The 14,904-nt window shown below is 40.8% G+C and overlaps 1 protein-coding gene across 1 annotated transcript in view; it reads left to right on the top strand.

Annotated features, from left to right (window-relative positions):
• Window positions 1–14,904, top strand: part of LOC112302700 (olfactory receptor 4C11) — a 137,851-nt gene that overhangs the window by 35,733 nt on the left and 87,214 nt on the right. The window lies entirely within an intron of this gene.

The raw sequence follows: 14,904 nt of genomic DNA, 5'->3' as shown, positions 1-14,904 counted from the left end.
ATGATGACTGATTTGAAAGTGCTATTTCTCTTAAAAGATTATTTTATTTTATTTTTTACAGAGAGGAGAAGGGAAGGAGAAAGACAGAGAAACATCAATGTGTGGTTGCCTCTTGCACGCCCCCTACTGGGGACCTGGCACACAACCCAAGCATGTACCCTGACTGGGAATCAAACCAGGAACCCTTTGGTTCACAGGACAGCACACAATACACTGAGCCACGCCAACCAGGGTGATTTGAAAATGTTATTGCTTCATTGAAGGACTGATGATTAGTTAGAAAAAGAAAAGTATCTCTAGACTCATACTGACATAAATTCTGGGTCATTTGACATTAATATTAAAAGTCATAGAAATATTATGACAGAATAAAGATGATAAGTCACAAACTGAAGCAACAGATTAAACTAGAAAGGGGAAAAGTTGATAAGTATGTCTGTATAAAATGAAAGAAAAGCTAGAGTTCAAAACAAAGATTTAAAAAAACAAACTGATGAAAGATTTATCTAATTCAGATAGATGAAATGTAAGAAGTAAAAGAATATAGAAAAATATTGCCCCAAATCAGAAATAAAAGAAATATATATCATAATTTTAACCAAATAAATCAGACAATGCTCCCATTTAAAATAATGAGAAACCTATGCTGTATTGCTGTAATTTTAGAAATGATGGAAAATGATCCAATTTTTTCCATAAAAAGGGATGTATATGACTCTGAAAAACCTGGAACAATATGCAAGGAATTAACAGTTAATTTTGGAGTTGGGACTGGAAAATTATTAATTTTTGAAGAGTACTTTTCTCACCCTGTAATCTATGAACACTTTGATGCAGATTTTATTATAAATATATTCATTGTATAATAACATTTTTTCTAGTATATAATGAAACAATCAAAATAGAAGGTTCTTTGACACTAGTTAATAATTATGAAAATATTCTGATTTTATGTTCTTCAGTCCCCTGGAAATATTTTTAAAATGATATTTTAGTCACTAATGGAAGTTTTTAATGATCAAGACATTTGTACTGTATAGGAAATTACCCTTTGACATTTCTCATTGTCTGAAAAGCCCTGTGTCTTTCTCTCTTTGAGTAATAATTAAGAACAATGTGTTTGCTGAGGATCAAAGCACTTTAATATACCGGGAGTATTTAAATTGTATTGTCTCTGAATGTAGGCTAATATGCTCATTTTTCCACTTTGTAAAGGTCTTTTAACTTTATTTGTGTATTTATTTATTTATTGTTCAAGTACCATTGTGTCTGCGCTACCCGCACTAATTCCTCCTATCACAGCCATCCCCACCTCCCACCCTTGATCCCACCAAATCCTGGAAATTAGTTTTGATGCAATTATTAAAAATAAGCAAAAGGCTATAAAGGAGAAGAGGTTGATTCAAAAGTATGTCGTTAGGGTAAAACTTTGAAAGCAACTTAAAGTACATGTTTGAATTTGTAGTATGAAGTTTTGATATGTTAATGTACAACAACCAACTTGTCCTTTAATCTGTCTCAGCTACTCCCCTCATGGTTGTACCCTAGACCTAGTCATTACCTGTGATTCAAATCCTTCCAAAATCTCCCAATTTCATATCCGCTAATTTTGAAATACACCTCCATCTTTTCCAGCTTGTGTCTATTCCTGCTCCACTCTAACGATTGTTTGACCTGATGTGACATACAAAACGTTGTCCCTGACATCTTTTTACATGACATCAGGCGTGCTCCTGCCTAAGGAGCTTCACACAGGTTGTTTTCTGTATATTCATTATTTGTCCTCTGGAATAGGCTTGGCTTACCTCCCCATATTCTTTGGTTTATTGTTAAAACGTGTCTTGTCAATAATGAGTTTTCTGATTAACTCCTAGACGTGCACCTCCCACCTACTAACATTGTGTATCTCCTATTCTTCCATCTGCTTAATTTTTCTCCTTAGGGAGTATCATTCCCTAACATGTCATATAGTTTTGTATTCATTTTTTGTATATATACTAGAATACAGTTTACATGGGAGTAGTTATTTGTGTCTTTAAAAAAAAAAGATTTACCAAAACAGGGAAGAAGGCGGTGAGGTAGGTGGGAGTGGAGTCACGTCCCCTCAGCACCAGTGAATGCTTCGCTGATCTGAGGAACAGAGAGAACAGCCAATGGTATCCCAGCATATATGAAGATAGGAGTCCAAAGATAGAAGACATTGAAAGATCAGATGGTATGAAGGGTGCTTAAGGACAATAAGGTCCCTGAGACCAGCGCGGGGACCAGGGCGACTGAAACCCCTGTCCGGGGTGTAGGGTCTGCTGCAGGATTCTTGGGAGAGAGCCAGGCTGGGCTGTGTGAGAGGCCAGGTGCTTGTTTGGATTGGAGGGGCTTGAATAGGAGGAATTTCTCCAAAAGAGAAAGAGAAAATAGAGTCACTCAGTGGCTGTTTAGAGAATTCTCTGCAGCAGCCTTGGCCTCTTGCGCCCCCACTCCCTCATCCCTGGACTGTGAACACTGGATTAGCTGCCCCAGCACACACCTGAAGCCCTGTTGGTGAGCACCCAGATCAGCGGCCTGGGAGCCCACACCTGAAACCCCGGGTGTATACACACTCTGATCAGTGGCCTGGCTGCCCAGGGGCACAGGCCCAAAGCCGGGGATCAGTGGGCACCCAGATCAGTGGCCCAATTGCCTGGGTGCACAAGCACAAAACCCCCAGGGTGGGTCCGCACCCCAATCAGCAGCCTGGGAGCCCACACCTGAAACCTTGGGAGGGTGTGCACTCTGATTAGCGGCCTGGCTGCCCAGGTGCACAGGCCCAAAGCCTGGGATTAGTGCACAACCCAATCAACTGCCTGCCTGCCCGTGGGCGACCATGCCTGAAGCACCAGTGACTGAACACCTCCCACCTAGCCCCTGTGCACAGAGCCGTGCAGGGCCTACTCGCTCTCTAGGAGGAAAGCAGAACACCCAGAAGAGGGGAGCTGCAGGGCTAGGGGAGACTGCAGTCCCTGGAAAGACTTGACAGTAGGGGGCTGAACTACTCTGAAGGAGCACCAAGAGCCCCTAGCATCTAGGACAGCAAAGAGCAAGAAGGTGAAGTGGGAGTTGCCCCTAATTGGTGCACCTCAAGGACAGCACAACTAGTGGACTAAAGGCCTAGGGGGGAGCAGTAAGACCCTGAGGAACTGGACTAGAGGCTGGACAACAGCGAAGAGTATGGGTCAGGAAGGGAGAAAGGTGAAACCAATCCCTCCACTCACACCCTCCCATTTCACAGGCAGGAACCAGCAGAACTGACCTGACTGGTTTAGAGCCAGCAGAAGACCTCTTTATTTTTCTTTCCGCCTAAATTCCTTCTTCCTTTCTGTCCTTCTTTCTTTTATTATTCCTTCTTCTTTTCTTCCTTTACTTTTTTAGTCCTTCTTCCTTCCTTCTTAACTTCCTTTCCTTTTTGATTCCTTTTTTCCTTCCTTCCCCATTCCTCTTCTTTTTCTTACTCATTTTCCCACAAGTGAGACAATAAAACCTGGAGATGTGAAAAGACCAGAGTTAGTCCCTGTTACACCCATAAACATCAGCCCAAGACCAGTGAGCTCAGGAGATTAAGGAGACGGCACCACTGAATCCCACTGGCATTCTACCATAGAAGTTCATACCATAAACCCAGGGTGTCAGAACAGATCATTTTCAGAAGCAGAGGCTAACAAGAAGAGTCTCACAAACAATGAGAAGACAAAGAAACAATCCCCACATGAAAGGAAAGGAGGAAGCCTCAGAAAGAATGCTTAATGAAATAGAGGCAAGTCAACTATCAGATACTGAGTTCAAAGCAATGGTTATCAGGAAGCTCACTGAGCTCACAGAGAACTATGAGAAACTACAGGGAAATTACAATGAACTCACTGAAAACTATATCAAGATGAAAAGGAAATAGAAACTATCAACAAGGGCCCAGAGGAAATGAAGAATACAATTCCTGAACTGAAGAACACAGTAGAAAGAATCAAAAGCAGACTTGATGAAGCAGAGGATTGGATCAGCGAGCTGGAAGACAAAGTAGAAAAAAACATCCAAAAAAGAGCAAGAAAAGGAAAAGAGGCTCAGAAAGAACGAAGAGGGATTAAGGGAAATGCAGGACAACATGAAACGTAATAATATCCATATAATAGGGATACCAGAAGGAGAAGAAGAAGAGCAAGGGATAGAAAACCTGTTTGAAAAAGCAGTGATGGAAAATTTCCCTAATCTGATGAGAGAAAAAGTCACACAAATCCAGGAAACACAGAGTCCCAATCAAGAGGAAGCCAAAGAGGCCCACTGCAAGATACATAATAATTAATAATTAAAATGGCAAAATTCCAAGACAAAGCGAGGATCTTAAAGGCAGCAAGGGAGAAACAGGAAGTAACATAAAAGAGAGCCCCAATAAGGTTTGCAGTTGACTTCTCAATGGAAACGCTCCAAGCCAGAAGGGAATGGCAAAAAATATTCCAAGTAATGAGAACCAGAGGCCTGCAACCAAGGCTACTTTACCCAGCAAGGCTCTCAATCAAGATAGAAGGCCAAATAAAGAGTTTCCTAGACAAAAGAAGTCTAAAACAACACACCCCCACCAAACCAGCTCTGCAACAGATGCTACAGGGACCACTTTAAGGAAATGAAGGAAAAGAGAAAGGGAGGGGAACACAGGTATGAAAAAATGGCAATGAATAACTACCTATCAATAATAACATTAAACATAAATGGATTAAATGCTCCAATCAAAAGACATAGAATAGCTGAGTGGATAAGAAAACATGACCCACACATATGCTGCCTACAAGAGACCCACCTCAGGACAAAAGACCTACACAGACTGAAAGTGAAGGGGTAGAAACAAATTTTCCAAGCAATGGACAGGGAAAAAAAGCCGGATAGCAATACTCATATCAGACAAAATAGACTTCAAAAGAAGGGCCATAAAGAGAGACCCAGAAGGTCACTTCATAATACTCAAAGGAAGAATCCACCGAGAAGACATAAACATTGTAAATATATATGCACCCAACATAGGAGCACCCAAATACATGAAGAAAATCTTGGAGGACTTCAAGAAAGATATTGACAGCAACACAATGATAGTAGGGGACTTTAACATCCCACTATCAAAAATGGACAGGTCTTCCAACAAAATATCAACAAGGACATTGTGTCACTGAACAATACCTTAGATGAAATGGACTTAACTGATATATAGAGAGCTTTTCATCCCAAAGAAGCAAAATACACATTCTTTTCAAGTGTCCATGGAACATTTTCAAAGATAGACCACATGATAGGACACAAAGCAAGCCTCAACAAATTCAAGAAAATTGAAATCATATCAAGCATTTCTCTGATCACAAGGGACTGAAACTAGAAACCAACCCCAAAGGAAAAAACCCAAAAGACTCAAAATCATGGACACTGAATAGCATGCTATTAAACAATGAATGGGTCAAGAATGAGATTAGGAAAGAAATCAAAAACTTTCTGGAAACAAATGAAAACAAACTCACAACAACCGAAAACCTATGCGACACAGCAAAGGCAGTCCTGAGAGGGAAGTTCATAGCAATACAGGCTTACCTTAAAAAGATAGACACATTTCAAACAAACAACTTAACCCTACACCTACAAGAACTCAAGGAACAACAACAAAAGCAGCCCAGAGCAAGTAGAAAGAAGGAAATAACCAAGATCAAAGCAGAGTTAAATGACATAGAGACTAAAAGCACAATTCTAAGGATCAATGAATCCAGGAGCTGGTTCTTTGAAAACATAAACAAAATTGACAAGCCTTTAAGCAGGGTCATCAAGAAGGAAGAGAGAGGATCCAAATAAACACAATTAGAAATGAAAGAGGAGAGATTACAACTGATACCACAGAAATACAAAGTGTTGCAAGAAATTACTACGAAGAACTGTATGCCAAGAAATTTGAAAACCTAGGTGAAATGGACACATTTCTAGAAAAATATAATCTTCCAAAACTGAATGAAGAGGAAACAGAAAGCTGGAACAGACCAATAACAGCAGACGAAATTGAAGCAGTCATCAAAAAACTCCCAACACACAAAAGCCCTGGACCAGATGGTTTCACAGGAGAATTCTACAAAGCATTTAAGGAAGAGCTAACCTCTATCCTTCACAGACAATTTGAAAAAATCCAAAATGATGGAAGACTCCCAAACTGTTTTTATGAAGCCAGCATCATCCTAATCCCCAAACCAGATAAAGACACAACGAATAAAGAAAACTTCAGGCCAATGTCGCTGATGAACATAGATGCTAAAATTCTCAACAAAATATTGGCAAACCGCATGCAGCCATACATTAAAAAGATCATACATCATGACCAAGTGGGATTCATCCCAGGGATGCAAGGATGGTACAATATTCACAAATCAATAAACATAATACATCACATCAACAACAGCAAAGACAAAAATCACATGATCATATCAATAGATGCAGAAAAAGCATTTGATAAGATACAGCACCCATTTATGATAAAAACACTCAGCAAAGTGGGAATAGAGGGAGAATTCCTTAACATAATAAAGGCCAAATATGAGAGACCTACAGCCAACATCATACTCAATGGACAAAAACTTAGAGCTTTCCCACTAAGAACAGGAACAAGACAAGGATGCTCTCTCTCACCACTCCTATTCAACATAGTATTGGAAGTCCTAGCCATAGCAATCAGGCAAGAAAAATAAATAAAAAGCATCCAAATTGGAAAGGAGGAAATGAAGCTGTCACTGTTTTAAGATGACATGATAGTGTATATAGAAAATCCTATAGACTCCATCAAAAAAGTACTCGACCTAATAAATGAATTTGGCAAAAGAGCTGGATACAAAGTCAATATTCAGAAATCAAAGGCATTCCTGTATACCAAAAATGAAACACCAGAAACAGAAATCAGGAAAAAAATCCCATTTGATAAAGCAACAAGAAAAATATAGTACCTAGAAATAGACTTAACTAAGGAGGTAAAAGACCTGTACTCAGAAAACTATACAACACCGAAGAAAGAAATTAAGGAAGACACAAACAAATGGAAGCATGTACCATGCTCATGGATTGGAAGAATTAACATCATCAAAATGGCCACACTACCCAAAGCAATTTATAGATTCAATGCAATCCCTATTAAAGTACCCATGACATATTTCACAGATACAGAACAAACATTTCAGAAATTTATATGGAACCATAACCGACCCCGAATAGCTGCAGCAATTTTGAGAAAGAAGAACAAAGCAGGAGGGATCACAATACCTGATATAAAACTGTACTACAAGACCACTGTAAGCAAAACAGCCTGGTACTGGCATAAAAACAGGCACATAGACCAATGGAACAGAACAGAGAGCCCAGAAATAAACCCAAGTCTTTATGGTCAATTAATACTTGACAAAGGAGGCAGGAGTATAAAATGGAGCAAAAATAGCCTCTTCAACAAATGGTGTTGGGAGATGTGGATAGCTATGAGCAAAAAAATGAAACTCGATCACCACCTTACGCCATACACAAAAATAAATTCAAGGTGGATAAAAGACTTAAATATAAGTCGTAACACCATAAAAGTCCTAGAGGAAAACATTGGCAGGAAAATCTCAGACAACCCACGCAGCAACATCCTCACAGACACGTCCCCTAAAGCAAGGGACATAAAGGAAAGAATAAACAAATGGGACCTCATCAAAATAAAAAGCTTCTGCATGGCTAAAGAAAACAGCATTAAAATAAAAAGAGAACTAACAGTATGGCAAACAAATTTGCCAATGATACCTCAGACAAGGGCCTGATCTCAAAAATATATAAAGAACTCACACGACTCCACTCCAGGAAGACAAACAACCCAATTAAAAAATGGGCAAAGGACTTGAACAGACACTTCTCCAAGGAAGACATACAGAGGGCCCAGAGACATAGGAAAAGATGCTCAGCATCACTAGCCATCAGAGAGATGCAAATTAAAACAATGAGGTACCATCTCACACCAGTCAGAGTGGCCAACATAAACAAATCCACAAACAAATGTTGGAGAGGATGCGGAGAAAAGGGGACCCTAGTACATTGTTGGTGGGAATGCAGACTGGTGCGGCCACTGTGGAAAACAGTATGGAATTTCCTCAGAAAACTAAAAATGGAACTACCCTTTGACCCAGCAATTGTGCTGCTGGGAGTATACCCTAAGAGCCCAGAAACACCAATCCAAAAGACCCTACGCACCCCAATGTCATAGCAGCACAATTTACAATAGTCAAGTCCTGGAAGCAACCTAAGTGCCCATCAGCAAATGAGTGGATCCAAAACTATGGTACATTTACAAAATGGAATTCTATGGAGCAGAGAGAAAGAAGGAGCTTATATCCTTTGCAACAGCATGGATGTAACTGGAGAGCATTATGCTAAGTGAAATAAGCCAGGTGGTGAGGGACAGATACCATATGATCTCACTTTTAACTGCAACATAATCAACAAAAGAAAAAAAGGAAACAAAATATAACCAGAGACATTGAAGTTAAGAACAATCTAACAATAGCCAGAGGGGAGTTGGTAGGGGACCGTGGGGAGAGGTGTTTACAGGAACTACTATAAAGGACACATGGACAAAATCAAGGGGGAGGGTGAAGGTGGGCAAAGAAGGTGGGTTCGGCTGGGGTGAGGTGGAGGGATGGGAGAAAAGGCAGATAACTATAATTGAATAACAATAAAAATTAAAAAAAAAAGAAAACATGTTTAGGTGGTAGGTAGGGATGACTCCAGGTTGGGGTAGGCCTTCGACAGGTTAAGGAAGACTTCTCTGAAGAGGAGACTTTTGAACTGAGGCTTCAGTGGGGACAAGGAGGCAGCCACACAAAGTCCTGGAGGAGAAGAGCATCCAAGTAGAGGAAACAGTGATGGTAAAGGCCCTGATGCAGGAAGGAGGTTGGCTTTTCTGAAGGGAAGAAAGAAGGTTGATGTAGCTGTAAGTTATAATACAAAATGTGTCGGGGAAGGTGTCAGGGGCCAGATCATGGACTCTGAGAACAAGAATAGAATCTTATTATAGTCTAAGGGCTGGGTAGTTTTAAATAGGAGAGTAACATGATATTATTTATATTTTAAAAATATCACTCATGCTAGGTGAAGTATATAGATTGTCAGGATCGAGCATAGAGGAAAGTAGACCAGTTGGAAACAGCTCAAGAAGGAAATGTAGCATGTTGTTATCAGTACAGGCGACCATATTTTGAAGGGTGTATTTTGGAAGCTGAAGCCATAAGCCTTGAGGATGTATTGAGTGGAAGTATTAAGGGACAGACAGAAATCAAGAATCAGTCCTTGGTTAAGGATTTTGCACCTAGGGAGGTGATGACATCTACCAAGATGAGAAAGCATTGGATGAAACTGGATGGAGAAAAATCTGGGTCTCAGGTGTCAGAAAAATGGGATAGGAAATCGTTTAAGACAGGTTAGTGGGTGCAAAAGGACAATTCGCTGGGTGTTTGGAGAACAGATTTCAACTTGTCCGTGTCTTGATTATATGAGTCATCCCAGGCATCCTCCCTAACCACGCCCCAGCAAGCCTTAGATTTTTCATTCTTTATGTGAGTGGTCTAGTCTAGGTGGGTTGCTTCTTCTCAGGTCTTCTCTGATCTACAGCAACACCCACTTCTCACAGCCCCCCTCCCACCCCCATTTTCCCATGGGAGGAGAAGAAGTCCTTGTTCCCAATGTCAGGGCTGGGTCTTTCGTTACCTGTCCTCTCCCTTTAACTTAATTATTTTGCCTTTTCCTGCCTTTGCCAAATGACAAAAACAAACAAACAAACAAACAAACAAAAACCAGTACACAGGCATTAATTTCTTTGCTTTTCAAGTTGCTAAAGTCTATCTCCTTAAAGCACAGACTTGAATAGATGCCCTTATTCAAGTTGTGCCTCACAGGTGGACAGTAGTATGTTATGAGTAGTATGTTACGTATACATGTGTAAGGGAGTCGTATGGACTTTTTACTGCAGACCCCTCTCCACTGAAGTGTATTTTCTTGTGGTCCAATTTGTCCAAGTGAAAGATATTCAAGAACTGGCACAGGTAGCCACTCATAATGACAAAGGAAGGTAAAAATAAACAAAGTAAGAAAGATTAATGGGCCCACCTTTAGGACTAATGTGCTGTGTGCCTGAAAAAGAACCGAGTGCAGTTGTTTCCAATAATGCTTTCATTAATCAAAACCAGGAAGCCACTGCATAATGAGACAAAGAAGTTAATGGATATTAGAATATTGCCGTACTTTCTCCTTCGCTAGCACGAGTGGTTAAGCTCGGGGTATGTACATGTGCCAGTTTCTGTCCTAACATATTACAACTAGGGGAAAAGAAATGACAACTACAGTGACTCCCAAAGCCGAGAGTGAGGACCACTCCCCAGCACCCAAAGAGGCTCCAGAAATAAAAGAGTTTCTCAGTTAGTACACGCAGAAAACTTTGCGTTCACTACTCTGGTTTTGGAGATTTACAAAACATATTTCAACGCTTCCCAGTAGAGAAACCTGTTTACTGTTGCTGAATCCAGTTTCTCCAATTACTTTGATAACATCATAACACTTTTCAATACACTTTGAGAAAGAGAAGACGACTGGTTTTTTTTGACAGGATCTCTACAGATTCATTTGCTTAATTACTAGAATTGGGCAATATGTGTCCACAAAGCACACAAGCATGGCTTCTCTGAGGCCTTTCTTTGGGCACCGTGCCTGGTCCAGAACTCAAGCCAAGTTGGCCCCAAAAATATGAACTCAATTTGAATTACATTCAGTCTAACATTCTGCCTGTCGCTGGTGAGGAGTGTCCATCTCTGTGTCAAAGTGTAAGGGCATTTTCCAAGCAGCCGAGCTGATCGCTGATCTCCATCAGAAGTCTGTCTTCTAGAACAGGCTTTGAATTTATTGAGAGGCTCGGCTTCAAGAAAATTCCATATATTTAACTCACCGTTTGAAACTCAGAATTATTCTCCACTTGTTCAAAACCTAGTGTTTTTCAAGTTCATGGAATTTTCTCTGGTCTTCATTGGTATAAAGAGTTTTTTTGGCTTAGGAGAAAAGCTACCACTTTAGAGTTTCCAGCTACTTTCCTTGAGGATGGCAATTTTTCTTAGAAAAGTTTTCTTTGTTCTGGGAAGAATCTGACTGGTTCTTCTGAGGTGAAGGTCAGAGGGAGAGGCCCACAGTGTTGGTGGGGCCCCTAGGGCAACACTGACAGCATCCGGGCTGAACTGGAGAAGAAACAGATTGACCTATGACTTCCAATGAGCCTTTTGAAAGGAGAAGGATGGAGACCAGCCACTGTCCTTTCCTAGAAGTAATTGGAAACTTTCTGGTTAAGTTAAAACAGTACTAAAAATAGTTTCCTCTCAAACAAATGGCCTCAAAAGGGAACTCCTCAGGAGGAAAGAGAGATCTTATGCGGCGAAGAACAAAGCAGCTGGCCTGGGCAGAGAAGACGGAAAGCTTAGGGACCATGGCTGAACCGGTGAGTATAACCCAATGGCTCACAAGACAGGACACCGCAGGAAGGTCAGCAGAGAATCCAGGCACATGATGCTGTGCAGGGCCAATTTCCCGTGGCCACACTGTGTGACAGAAATGGGAACACTGGCAAGGCAAATTCTGGAATCTTTCAGTAGAAAGATGAGGGGTCCTTATGGTGTCCTGAGAATGGACTGACCCATTTGGTTTCAGCAAGCCCCTAGGGAGCTGTAAAGTTGAAGCAAGAGATTGGGGGTGATTAAAAGGCTTTTAACAAGACATGTGATTGAACTTTGCATTTCTTCTTTTTTTCTCCCCCCTAGTTCTTCTTAATACACTTCAGATTTCTGACCACTGGGGCCTGTACTCACAGATCCTGTTCTCTTTGCAGTATTCTAATTAAATAGTTAAACATTAAAAAAATAAAATAAAAAAAGATTTATTACCATTAGATTCCCAATGCCTAGAATAGCATCTGGCCCATAGTGTGTGGTTAATAACTATGTATTGAATAAATAATAAAAATATGTAAATGAAATTCTTCTCCTTGGTGAGGTTCAATAACCAAAAATGCTCTTGTTGTGCGTACCTAGAAAGCCAAATACAATAGAGAAATCACCTGTATGAACAGTAGGAGACAACCTAAATGAAAGGCATGGGCTTCAGAGAGAAGATCTTCAAAAAGTTAAGTTGTGTGACTGCTTTTGCCCTGGGAGCATTAGTTGAATCTGGGCATTGATAGGACATGGGAACCTGGGCTTCACAGAAGGAGGGTGCTGAGGGAGGGCAGGGGCAACAGCAGGTCTTCTGGAGGAAATTTGGAGAGGCTCAATCTTGCGGTATGGTTTCCCTCAGAACACTTCCCCAATCCTAGGGTTTACTGTGGGTTGAATTGCATCCCCAAAAAGGATGTTGAAGTCCTAACCCCAGTGGCTGTGAATGTGACCATCTTATCAAGGTAAGGTTGTTGGGGTGGCCCTAATCCAATATCACTCCTGTCTTCATGAAAAGGGGAAATTTGACACAGAGATACAAGCACACATGCCACATTGTTACAGAACAGACGAGGGGGGGGAGTGAACCATATACTATTATGGAAAGAACCCCACCTTTCTCTCTGGGGGTCCCCCCAACCTACGAGGTTTGCCTTACCCGCCACCAGAGGAAAGACGTTTCTCAATGCCAGAGACTGGTGAAAAGGAAAGAAATTATTTATTTAAAAGTTATACAGACTTAAAGTAATGACTTAATGTCTTCATTAATATAGTAAAGTCCTTTAGAATACCCACAGATGCACACAGTCCTTCTTTCTCCCTCTGCCTAGTCCGGGGTACCGTATCTCAGGAGAAGAAGTAGAAGTCTGTGATTCAGGCTCCTGGCACCATCAGCTGCGTTGCTGTCAGGGGTCTCCACTCTGCCAAAGCAACATGGTTCTCTCTCCCTTCTCTGCCAAAGCCACCTGGTCCTCTCTCCCTTCTCCAACTCCTTCTACAATGGGTTACACCTGCCAGCATTCCCAGATTCTTCCAGCTTTACTGGGCTGCCATAGTAAGTCTGGGCAGGTGTGACCCCATGGCATGGAGCCAATCTTCTCCAAGCTCTCCTACAGGTGCAGGAACCAGGAGGATTTGCCTCCCAGTTACATCTTGGGTGGAAGTCACTCCATCCCCCTGGCTCAAAGCATGGCCACAGCAATTGAACATATCTATGAAACAAGTTAAATGTTGTAGATATGTTAAATGACCATGCCAGAGGTTAGCTGCACCGCTGTTGCTGTACAAAACAACTCTGAATGGCCCTGCTCCATGCGTCCTTTTCCCCAGTTAAGGCTTGTGGGGTGAGGACATCCCATATATATTTTTCTAATATTTCCTGGAAACTTTGAGTTCTGGACGCCATTCTAAATCCCTATTTGGGCATGCCTCTTGGCTCCACCCTGTTACAATGTGAAGACAGAGGCAGGGAAATGTATAATAAAGCAAAATGAAAAGATGAAATATGGCCATTGGTGACAATATGAATGGGCCTTGAGAATACCAGGCTATGTGAAATAAGTCAGACAGAAAAAGTTAAGAATCATATGATTTCATTCATATGTGGGATAGAAAACTGCAGTAACAAAGAACAAAGAAAAACAAGAACTCCCAGACACAAAGAAACAGTACAGTGATCGCCAGAAGGAAGGGAGTTGAGGGGTGAGTGAAGGATGAAGAGGGTCAAATATATGATGTAAGAATATTTGACTTTGGGTGGTAGACACACAGTGCAATATGTAGGTGATGTATCTTAGAAACACACTCCTGACACCTGTATAATTTTATTAGTCAATGTAACCTCAATACATTTAATTAAGAAAATAGGAAAAAAGATAGCAACTACCAGCATTATGCTAAATAAAAATGTCAGCTCATAAAAAATAAAAATAAAACCAAGTTATAAAGAGCAGAGGCAAAAGTATATGAATAGGAATAGAAGACAAAAAAGTTCAAGTCTGGTTCTATGAGGAGAAGAATAAAGTTGATAAAGTCCATGTGGCAACAGTAATGAGTGTGTATCCATTCATCAAAACTCATTTCCTATACATTTCAAAATAGTGTATCTCATTGTGTATAAATGATACTTTCTTTACTTACTGATTTACTGACTTCACATTATTTTAGAAATTATAGAAACTTTAATTAGTAGTTTTCATTGTATTTACATTTTATCAATATTATTGTGATTTGTGTAATAATTATTTTATCTAATAATAACATTTTCTAGAATAGGAAACCAGGAGAAAAAACTTGCCTAAAGTCACAGAAACAAAAGGATGGAGCTTGAATTCAATGATACCCCATGTGTCTGAATGTTCACCTGAGCTCTGAGCTTTGTCTGCCTTTAGAAAAGGTTTAACTTAAAAGACCGAGCCTTTGGTAACTGAAATGGGAGGTGTCCCTTAGGGCAGAGTGGGAAGGGAGGAAGGCTCTGATGACAGACTCTGCCTGTTGACAGCCTCTTTGGGATAAATTGGCCCCAGGGTTTGCTGTGATCCTGTGTTAAATGGGCTAAGAAGCTTGCTGAGCAAAGTGGTCAGGCTTGGGAGGGAAGGGTAGAGTCCTCGTTCCTCCTGAGGCTGGCATTTCTGAACTTTTATGAAATTGCTATAAATATCTGATGGAGGAAAAGAGAATTTTTTCATCTGAATGCTGTGTAGTGGAATGTTTTGGGGTAACAGAGCTCGCCTTACAGATGTTTCTACCACAGGATAGTGGGGATTCAGTGGGGATATCTCCTTTTTTCCCTAGAAAGTTCTAAGAACCCTTCTGCTGATATTCCAGACCCTTTTGGAGAGTCTCGTTCACACTTTGTAGGAGAGGTTGGCCATCCCCA

This window comes from Desmodus rotundus, chromosome 5, assembly GCF_022682495.2.
Source record: "Desmodus rotundus isolate HL8 chromosome 5, HLdesRot8A.1, whole genome shotgun sequence".
Lineage (NCBI taxonomy): Eukaryota > Metazoa > Chordata > Mammalia > Chiroptera > Phyllostomidae > Desmodus > Desmodus rotundus.
Note: the sequence above shows the minus strand (reverse complement) of the source record. Positions and strands in the feature narration are given on the sequence as shown.